This window comes from Callorhinchus milii, unplaced genomic scaffold (assembly GCF_018977255.1).
Source record: "Callorhinchus milii isolate IMCB2004 unplaced genomic scaffold, IMCB_Cmil_1.0 Scaffold21, whole genome shotgun sequence".
Taxonomy (NCBI): Eukaryota; Metazoa; Chordata; class Chondrichthyes; order Chimaeriformes; family Callorhinchidae; genus Callorhinchus; species Callorhinchus milii.
This window is the reverse complement of record NW_024704762.1, coordinates 4,525,128-4,536,793: the sequence shown is the minus strand read 5'-3', so window position 1 is coordinate 4,536,793 and position 11,666 is coordinate 4,525,128.

The following is an 11,666-nucleotide window of genomic DNA, read 5'->3' as shown; positions in this document are numbered from 1 at the left end:
TGCGTTTAATATAGCGCCTTATCACGTCATTGAGACATTTCAAAGCGCGTCACAGAATATAGAGTAAAGTATATTTTGTGGGTGAAGTTAGATGGAGTCCACCTACCGTGTGTGACACTTACACGCTAACACCGATCAGTGATAAAAAAATAAAAATAGACAATTATAAAAATACAGTAATTCTACTCTACAATATATTCTGTGAAGCCCTTCGAAACGTCGCAACGACGTGATAAGGCGCGATATCAAATGCAAGGATTATTCTTGTTCGTATTATTATTGCGTCTCAAACTACACAGCAAAAAATATCAGTTGGCAGCACCCTCACCTCTGGGTCAAAAAGTCATTGGTTCAAGACTCATGTTGGGTACAAGTAATACTGAGAGCGACAGAACAACAACAACAACAACACCTTGTGTTTATATACTGGGTAGCGTCTCGGAGCAAGTAACATATCATAGAGAGGGATAGAAATGTACAAGTATGTTGCAGAGATGGACAGAGAGAGGTGTTAGAGAGGCACGGAGAGGCACGTTATAGAGAAACAGAGAGAGAGAGATGCCATAAAGAGACCGAGGAACTGTTAAAGATATTTGCTGTATGAAGGACATCTTTAATGACAAGTGAGCTACTTTTAAAAAGATTCAGCCTTTGATAGTCACACAGTGATTCTCTGATGGGCGTTTAATCTAAAACTAATCCTGCATTTGAAGGGAGTTGCGGGGGGTGGGGGGGGGGGGCAGACAGTGTGGGGGAGGCAGAGAGAGAGAGTGGGGGGAAGAGAGGGGGAGAGCGAGGGGAGGGAGAGGGGGGAAGAGAGAGGGAAGATATAGGGGGAGGGAGAAAGAAGAAGGGGGGGAGAGAGAGAGAGAGGTGGGGGCAAGAGAGAGAGAGGGGAGGGAGACAGGGAGAAGGGGGAAAGAGAAAGAGGGGGGAAAGAGCAAGGGGGGGAAAGAGAAAGGGTTGGGGGGGTTAAGGGTAGAAAAACTAACAAGCTTGGGCTGGACCGAGTGGCCGTGAGATTGTGGAACCCTGGTGTGAGCGGTGATGTGATTCCTTCAGCCTTTTATACCAGCTCCCAAAATATCCAGCCGATGATTGGACGGGATCGGACGGCTGTGTTCACTCTCTCTCTCTCTCTCTCTCTCCCCTTCCCCCAACCCCCCCCCCCCCCCCCCCCAACCACCACCAGCCCGGCACAGGCCAATTACTGAGTTCCAGTTCCTTCTGTAAGAAAATCTGTTTCCTGTTGATAAAACAAGAGAAAGAAAGAGAGAGAGAGAGAGAGAGAGAAAGAATAGGACAGCGGCGAGGGCTCAGAGCCAATGGTATCAGCGACCCGCGACCTCTCGGAAATCTTGACGATGCTGAATTTGATGTCAGTTGGCAATGTCTGTCAGTGTGTTACTTACGAGCCAAGTCGATGACTAAAGCAAACATAGGGACCTGCATTACTCAGTAATGCCATCTGGACTGCTGGAGCGAGTTAGGCTCAGCGTTCCAGCTGGGATGAGAGTTGGGAAGAGCTGCGATTTGTAATTCCCTCCCAGGAATCTGAGCCAGTGGAGGGGTGGAGCGTGGGGGATGGCGGGGCAGGAGGGGTGGCGGGGGAGGTGCGGAGGTGGTGGGGAGACGGGAGATGTGGGAATAAGTTAATTTACTGTAATCTGATGAAAGTCATTCAAATCAATTGGGACCACTTCAGCCAAACTGTGATTATGTTTAAAGCAATACGAAGCTTGGTCCTGCAGAGAGGAGAGAGAAAAACAACATCTTTTTATTAAAAAGAAAACAGAAAAAGGATCTGGAGAGAGCAGGGTGAAATTTGGAACGTCGCATAACAACAACAATTTACTGCTGGGCGCAATAGTTTCGCCCACAAAAATATATACACTGTACAGCATATTCTGTGAAGTATTTTGAGATGTCTCAACGACGTGATAAGGCGCTATATCAAATGCAGGGATTATTGTTATTATGTTCAAACGGCACTTTTCATGGGGTGGGGTGGGGGCGGGGGGGTAGCATTTCGGAGTTCTGGACTAACGCTTGCATAACAGTTTACTCAAAGTGGAATAAAAATCCGTTACATTTGACTTCCAGCGGCTTTCACACCAAACAGAGTGTCTCAGAGCGCTTTACAATCGGTGAACAAAATGGAGTGAAAGCTGTCACAGAGAGGAACTGCGCCAGCAAACAACCCATAAACAGCGTGGAGATTAGCTGCTGATTCATTCGAATTTGAGGGGCAATTCGGTTACGGAAGGGAAGGAACATTAACTGAAGTCTCTCAACGTCAGAAAGGTTCTGAATTATGAAATATTAATTTCACCCCAATAAAGATTAGCTTCCCTGATCATCTCATGGCCAATGGGAAGACAGGTGTAAGCACTAGTCAGGGCTCTACCCAGGATTTTATGACTTTGCCCTTCCCACCCTCATTTCACAGTACTACGTTAACATACAAACCGTAGATTTAACTCAATAACATTTCTTATTGTGCAATTCCGTTCCTAAAACAAATTATCCACGCTCTCAGATGATTTAATAAGTCGCCGCCCAGACCCTAGGGGCAGTGTTAGAGGGATAAGCTATGTGAAGCAACGAGATAAGCTGGGATACTCTGCATATTTTCACTGACAAAATGCGGTGTGTGAGGATGTTTAAATGTTGAGTTAAGTCGGTGTTCCCCGAACTTGTGGGTTCAAAGGCACGGTTGGTATGCTCAGTGACAGAAGCATACAAATTATACACAGTCAATCCACTTTACAATATATTCTGTGAAGCGCTTAGAGAGCATTGGGGGGGGGTGTTCCCTGTTATAGCGAGAGAGACAGACACACGGACAAAAGGATTGTTATAGAAAACGATTTCGCTTTTGACATCCACATAGTGTTCTTCTGACCCTTTCTTCCTCTCTCCCCCAATCTCTCCGTCTTCCCCCCTCCTTCCCCTCTTTTAGATCATGACTGAAGAGCTTCCTCTTTGACCGTGCTTACGGTCACCTCGTCCCATTCCCTGGCTCGTCGTCAGGTTCCGCTGCTCTTAAGCGCTCCGAGACGCTGCCCCGCGCGAAGCGCGCTCTATAAATGCAAGTTGTTGTTGTTGTAGCAGTGTTTATTGGCTGGGATGTCTCCAGATGTGAAATGAGCCCCAATGTGAGAATTTAACCCACAAAATACACAGTCACTCCACTTTATAGTACATTCTGTGAAGCGCTTTGAGACGTCTCAACGACGTGATTCAAGGATTATTATTTTTGTGATTATTATGATTATTACTATCCCAAAGTGGGATTGAGAAAGTAAACCTAGAGCAATACTTGCAGGTATGCAAGACAAATTGGCACGATAAGAGGGCACAGATTTATGGTTACAATTTCAGGATAAACACTAGGAGTTATTTCTTTACGCAGCGGGACAATTGACGTTTGGAGCAGGTTACCAGGAAGGGTGCTTGATTCCAATTCTTTGATGCTTTAATAAGTGATTTAAAATCACTGTAAGGTGATTTTTTAAAAAAATATTGGACAAGGAGAATGGGAATGAGTTATAGTGAGAAAACAACTCACAGAAGAGACAGAGAGCCAAACTTTAACAAGTAAAGAGAAACATCAGGGTGACAACAATCAAAAATATCTTACACCTCCTGAATTAAACATAACAAAAGTGGGGAATGGGATTAGAATGGATAGCTGCAGTGAGGGAGTGAGCACCAGTACTGGCACAATGGGCTGAATGACTCCTTCTGTCTCCTTCAAGGCACGTCTCAAGACCTTCCTCTTCAACCGTGCTTTTGGCCACACTCCTACCCTCCCTGCCATATACCCTCCCTGCCATACACCCTCCCTGATCCCAACCACCCACCCCCACCCCTCGCTCGGGTCCAAATCCTTGACTGTCCAGCGCCTTGGGACGTCCTCCCGACATGAATGGTGGTATATAAATGTAATTTTGTATTGCCTTATATTGTATAGAATCCGTGATTCCATTGTGAATACACTGCTCCCGCTCTAAGTTTGATTAAACCTAGAGACCGAGGTCAACAGGTCAGGAAGAGGGTGACTGCAATGTCTAAACCAAAGCTCCAGATCTGTGTGGCGGAGTGTGCGATAAGTGTTGGATGTGGCAGGATGTAGGCCTCAGATCCTACGAATACTTCCTGTGGTGGGATACAGCTTCCTCTGGGCTTCTGTGTTAACCAAGCTCCTTCCTTATAGTCACCGCTCATCACAGCCTCTGCCAACTGAAGGCCAGATCACTGGGGACATCAGAGCAGTAGAGAGAGACAAGGGGTGTTGAGCCTGTTACATGGAGTGAGATAGGCACGGAACAAGCTGTTCGGCCCAATTCCTCTGTGCTGTTGGTTATACTCCAAACAATCCTCCACCTCTCCCAATCCCCACTCTATCCACTCCTCTATTTCCCTCTCCCGCATTTTAAACACATTGATGTTTTCCGCTTCAATCACAGCTTATGGCAGTGAGTTTTACTGTGTCGGTTGCCCTCAGATAGGTCTCAGTCCCTGGAGGCAGGGAATCCTCCCACTCATGTCCCGTTAATCCATGCAAGCCAAAGCCCTAATGGGTAGGGTGGTCCTCGCTAGCCAAGCAGCGGGAAAACTTGTCAGACAGTGCTATCAATGGCAACCTATGCATTGTAGCTGGTTAGATTCCAGCAGTAATAATAATAAACCTTGCATTTGATACAACGTCGAACGTCATCGGGATGTCTCAATACGCTTCACAAAATATACTGTAAAGTGAATTGACTATATTTTGTGGGCGAAACGCGGCAGCCAATTGCACACAGCAGCGTCTCACAAACAGTCATGAATTAAGTGACCAAATTATTAGTACCCCAACGCACATTCTGGGATTCTTAAGTGTTGGTTCTTGCCAACCTGCGCCTATTACTTTTAACATTGACCCATCTCTAAAGTTAGCATAAGCACTCCTATCTGTGTTTACTTTACCAATCCTTTTAGCAACTCATGATTCCTGTGTGTACTGGTGATCTGTACCTGTGGGTGTTCACAGCACGTTCATGTGTCTGTACCCATCGTGTCTCTGTGGGTAATATTCAGCAACAAGCAACAGTGGCAAATATCATAAGATTATATCCCAGAGAGTTACAAGAGCCTTGAGTTAGAGGAAAGAAAGGGAGAGCAAATGGAGAGAATGAGTGAGAGAGGAGGGTGGGGGGAGAAAGAATCTAATCTAATCTGAGTTTTTGAACAAAGGTGTGGTCTGTGTGACAAAGCTAAGCCTCAAGTCAGCGAAGGATCCCTCAGTAAAGGACAGTTTACACCGTATTGACAAATGAGCTTTTATAGTTCCATTGCAACACAAAACTCAAGCAATTAAACATTTGGCATTGAACAATGTTGGGAACATTTCCAACTCACCCTATTATTTGCAGTGATTCAGAGCACATATTTATTGTTGAAATCCCAATCTAATGTTGAAATATTGTTCTGCTGGCGTATTTATACAGCTTTTAGTTATTTCAGTCAAAGATCTGTAAACTAATTGTGAGGCAAATTAAAACTCGGCAACATTTTTTCATTTCCATTGAACCATTGAAGCACATGACACACCAGGAAGACATTCGGCCAATTTTTTAACGTCAGTGTTTGCTCCACCATCCTAATGTAAACTGCCTGCTCTTTCCCCATATCCTCGAATACCCTTTTTCTGCATGTGCTTCTTCAATTCTTTTCAAAATGCCCCTTAATGGATTCTGTTCCAACAACCACCCCCCACTCCCTCACATTATCATGTATTAGTTGGTAGCACTCTTACCTTTGAGTCACAAGGTTATCGCATTGTTTAGACGTCTCAAAGTGCTTTACGAGATATATTGTAAAGTGAATTAACTGTATTCTGTGGGTGAAACGTGGCAACTAATTTTGCACAGCAGTGTCCCACAAATACTCATGGAGTGAGTATTTGTGGGGGGAAGGGATTATTACCCATGGAAAGCGATCTGCCAATTGACGAACAACCGGGTTCCTATTTATTGCAAGGTAAACAGAGGCATATGGAGTAATGAAACTTGCCTAAGGTTTCTCTCCACCTGGGAATCGAACCAGGTCCTCTTGCTTGCAAGGCGAGCGGGGTAACCACTATACAGGACTCCACGTATAAAAACACACACAAACACACACACTGTGAATTTGGGACTTACTGAAGACAATATTTTGTATCCACAATTTTCCATGGCCTTTTAAATTGTAAGAACAAGACAGTCCTGCAGGTTAATTTCATGAGGAATGTCAGGCTCACTTGGTTGGTGTACAGCTTGCACTTGAAGTTATGTTCATTGAAAAATTATTGACTTCTGGAGTAAGCATTTAGTCAACTTTGTCTTTTTTGTTTGTGTGCAAACACTGACTGTGGTGATGCAAATTGCATTGTGACGAATCATCTCATCACTTTTCTGGATCACCAACAAACCAAGAGCTCGGTTGGTAAAAGCTCAGACCAGGTTTATAATAATAAATATAATAATCCTTGCATTTGTTGCAGCATTTGATAACACTCAAGTCAAATGCAAGGATTATTATTTCAAGACAAATGGTCCTAAATGGCTAAAACCATTGGGTCCTGAGTGGTTGGTGAAATGTGCATTAATGGAAATGTACAGGCAGTTTATAATGTAGGAAAAGATCAGGCCGTGAAAGGGTTACAGAAAGCTTGGGTGCCAACAGCTGATTTTATGTTAGTTTTGCACTGTGAGAAATGTTAATAAAAGAAAGTTTCTATACGAACAGGTGTCCTTACGATCATAAAACACCTCTGTTGACAAAGGGAATTATAAATACCTGAATCTTTACAGAAAAGTTTCTGTTCCATGACTTGGAAGATGATTGAGAGCAGAAGGAGAAAGCCACAGCAGTCAATGTTGCTGAATGCAAAGAGTGGTCGATTCCCGGGCAGTGCAAAACCTTATGCAAGTTTCCTTACGATTGGCGGATCGTTTTCCAGGAGTAATAATGCCTCTAAAAATAATAATAATAATTTGGTCAATCAATCCATGATTGTTTGTAGGATACTGCTGTGTGCAATTGGTTGCCGCGATTCGCCCACAAAATATACAGTCACTACACTTTGCAATATATTCTGTGAAGTGCTTTGAGACATCTCAATGACTTGAAAAGGCGCTATATCAACAACAACAACAACAACTTGCATTTATATAGTTCCCTTCACACAGGGGCGTCTCAGAGCGCTTAACAGTGGCGGAGCCTGACTCCGAGCTGGAGGGAGAGGGGTGGGGGGTGGGGGGTGGGGTGGCCATAAATACAGTTCAGAAGGAAGGTTTTCAGGGGGGACTTAAAAAAGGGGAGAGAGGGGGCAAGGTGGAGGGATTGAGTGAGAGTGTTCCAGAGTTTCGGGCATAGTGGCTGAATGCGCGACCTCCAACGGTGGAGCGGAGGGTGTGAGGGACAAGCAGGAGACCGGTGCCAGTCGAACGGAGGCGCTGGGTGGTGGAATGGGGAGTGAGGAAGTCGGAGAGGGAGGGAGGTGCCAGGGAGCGAAGGGATCAAATGCAAGGATTATGAGGATTATAGTGAGTCCTGTAGCTGTGGAGTCCTGTAGCTCAGTGGTTAGAGCACTCGCTTTGCAAGTGAGAGACCTGAGTTCAATTCCCGGCAGAGGGCGAAACCTTGGGCAAGTTTCCTTACTCCACACAGAGCCTAATAATAATCCCTCCAAAACCAAAAACAATAATAAATTGGTCATTTTCAATCTACGACTGTTTGTGGGACATTGCTGTGCGCAATTGGCTGCCGCGTTCGCCCACAAATATACAGTCAATTCACTTTACAGTATATTCTGTGAAGCGCTTTGGGACGTCCTCCCGACGTGAAAAGCGCTATATCAAATGCAAGGATTATTATTATTATTATTATTATTATTATTATTATTATTATTATTATCATTATAGCCTCATCCCATACTGAATTCCCCTTTCATTCTGGCTGCATTGCCCCTGGGCCTGGGAAGGAATAAAACTAATGAAGGTTCATGATCTCTATATAAAAGTACTCAGGGCTATCGGCAAATTGTTCAGCAAATATAACCGTTGATTTCATATCGAGTCAATTGTTTTCTTGAAGCATTTTTCTCTCAAATCCCTTTCACGTAGATTTAATGCGTTCCTTTTGGTGAATAGGTTCCTGGTAAATATTTGAATAAATAAATATGATAAGGATTGAGGAGAAGCCTAAGTAAAGAGCTGAAATGTGAAATGTACATTCAATTCAATACATAAGAAAGATAATCTTATTCAGATAAAGGTGTTGAACAGAAGCAAATCCTTTAAGAATGAGAAACATGCTAACAAACAGAGAGAATCCCAGGGGAAATTCCTTTACCTGTTCTGCGTCTTCACCTTAAACTCATTGTTTTTTTGTTGGGGCACTGCTGTCACGATTCGCCCACAAAATATACAGTCAATTCACTTTACAGTATATTCTGCGAAGTGCTTTGAGATTGCTAAGCTCTATATCAAATGCAAGGATTATTATTTTTCTTATTATAAATTTAAGATTGCGCAGCAGTTTTAGAAAATCTTTAAGTTCAGCCTTAATTTGGAAGCTGGTTTTAGAAAAGCTGGAGTCAAACATGACAAGAATAATTGAATAAACACGTTGATTGATTAAGTGACCTTCTCTCATCATGCTTTCTTACGCTCTTCAATGTGGCTGGTTTAGGGAACCGTACAACGTCAAATAAATGTCTCAATGGCCTTCAAAGAACTTACTTAAAGACTTTATTTGTAGGCGAAACGCCAGCCAATTTGCAAACGGCAATAGTCCACAAATAGCCATGAAGCGAATGATTAATTTTATCTGTAAGATTGTTGGGTAGGACACAGGGAGAATCTCTCTTCTCTTATCAAAAAGTGCTACAGAAAAGTGCAACCCTATCACTCCCATCCTTGCCCAACTCCACTGGCTTCTCATCACACAGAGGATACAGTTCAAGATCCTGGTCCTCACCTTCAAAGCCCTCCAGGGTCTTGCTCCCTCCTACCTCTCTGACCTCCTAACCCCCTACCACCCTATTCGCTCCCTCCGCTCAGCGGGTTCCAGCCTGCTTGACGCCCCCGCCTAGCTCGCCCCACTATCAGCGGGTGGGCCTTCTGCCACTCTGCACCCACCCTCTGGAACGCCATCCCGCAGTCCCTCCGTCTCTCCCCTTCCTCGACACCTTCAAGACCCACCTTAAGACCCTCCTCTTTGACCGTGCTTTCGAACTCCCTGTTTGCCCCCCTGCCCTCCACTCTCCCCCCCCAACCCCCAGCTTGGGTCTGTAACTCTGTCTGTCCAGCGCCTTCGGATTTCCTCCCGACATGAAAGGCGCTGTGCAAATTTAATTTTATTGGTGTTGTTGTTTAGGAACATTAATGTAAACATGAAAAAGGCAGATGGGTCCTCGGTTTAGTGTCTCCTCTGAAAGACGGCACTTCCAACAATGCAGCGCTCCCTCAACACTGCATTGGAGTCATTAGAGTGTATATTATTTTTGTCAGGGGTGGCTGATGTTAGGATGCTGGACTCACTAAAAAAACAGCTTGATGCTGGGACAGGACGATGTTACGATGGGTATTCTGGAAGGATAAGATCAGATGGGCTAAAGGGCTGTCTTCATCTGAACAAATCTTTTGTTCTTGAAACCACAACCTCCAGACTCGCAAGCTTGTCTGGCGAACTCTTTTTTAAAAACTATTATGGATCCGACTTCAAGCACAGTTCTTGGTATGACATATCTTCATAACCCTCTGAGTAAAAATAATTCTCCAAATCTCTCTTACAGTATATAATTTGGGACATGACATGAGCAAGCAACTGCCAGGATGGTGGAAGGTGAACTGGATAGACCTTGGTCTTCTTTTGTTTAGCAATTCTTATGTTCTTATGTTTTCCCTTTGCTTTTTGCTAGTAGCCTTAATGATTTGCCCTCTAGTAACTAACTCCCGGATTAGAGATCGCTTCTCCCTGTTTGCCTATAATTTTGAATATATCTATCAGATCTAGTAGAAACAGCCCGGTTTCTTATCATAAGAAAAGCCTCTCATCCCTGGAATTGGCCGAGTGAATGATGTTTCATCTTATAATTAATATTTCATAAGTGGAGGAGTCCTGAGCAATATGGATCTGACTTGTTGTTGGAAGTGGAGCAGGCCTTTGATCTTTACCTAAAAAAAAATTATTAAAAAAGGCTTCAGTTAATCATTATTGTGTTACCTCATTTGACTAGCATTTTGGACGTTCAATTAGGAGTGTTTCGATCCAGGATGAATCACAAGCTCTGTTTCTACTTGCATCCAGAGTGACTCAGATACTCAGGTATCTATTCTGAGGTCTAACCCACTGACACCCTTATCGCTGCATCTTTTCTTCCTACTTAATTCTGAATGTGTTTGGCTCAGTTTGGCAAGAGCTGAGGCCTGGGAACTCTGGCAAGTGGTCTTAAGGCTAAGAATGAGGCATGCCCCGACCACGGTGCCAACACTGTAGTGGAGTGAACTGAATATTCCTGCTATACTGCTGAACCACTGTGGAAATAACACGCCCTGTATAATAGTATTACTTAAGCTCAGAAGTATAGATGCGAACTATTCCTTTTCACACTTCTATTTGTTGAACTACAAGCTGCCTGTTGTTTATTCCACTGATCTGGCTGCTCCCTTCGCTCAGCGGGCTCCAGTCTGCTTCATATCCCTATTATAGGTGGCTGGGCTTTCAACCCATCTGCTCGCACTCTCTGTGCCTCCATCTCGGAGTCCTTCCAATTCGGTCCTCCTTCAACTCATCTCGTTCAAGGCCCATCTCAAGATCTACCGCTCTGACCGCGATTTGGGTCATCTTTCTCTTCCCCACTCCCCTCATCTCACCACCTCTCCTCCACATCCCCACCCAGCTCGGATGGCAAGCCAGGATTGCTAAGCACCTTGGGACGTTCTTTTGACGTGAAAGGCGCTACATAAATGTAAATTTGTATTGTAAGTTTTTTGTACTGTAATCAGGCAATCAATAAAACTCCTATAATTGGATGGATGTGAAATTAAGCGTTTCTGTGGCCATGGTATTACCTATAAATCCGTCCCCCACTCCACCCCCAACCTCCCCCACATCATTTACTTCCCTGTCACTCAATGCTTACCTCCTGTCAATCTTGTCCTGCTAACTGTTTACTCTCAATGTATGTTTGCTTTTTCCACACTTCTTCTAAACACAAACCAGGTGGCTGTTAGTCATCAATCTGTTATTGTGGTTACCTTTGACACACCCCATCTTCCTAACTAGTCTTGTGACATGTTAAACCACAAGATTTGTGATTCTAAACACTTCTCAACCGTGCACCCAATTTCACAAACTCGAGTTTGCCCAATGGATCTGGTCTCTACAGAACCCAAACCCCACCCATCATCCCATTACAGCATCAAGCGGTTTCTCAAATGATCCTTCACAACCTTCACTTTGTTCGAAAGAGCTACAGGCTAGAAGATCAATTAGAATTGCTAATTGGTGGAACTCCATCACCGAGTCTCTCCGACTCACCTCCTCCCTCCCTCCTTCCCTCCCTCCCTTCCCCATTTTCAAAGCTCACCTCAAGACTTACCTCTTTGACTGTGGTTTCAGTCACCTTTCTT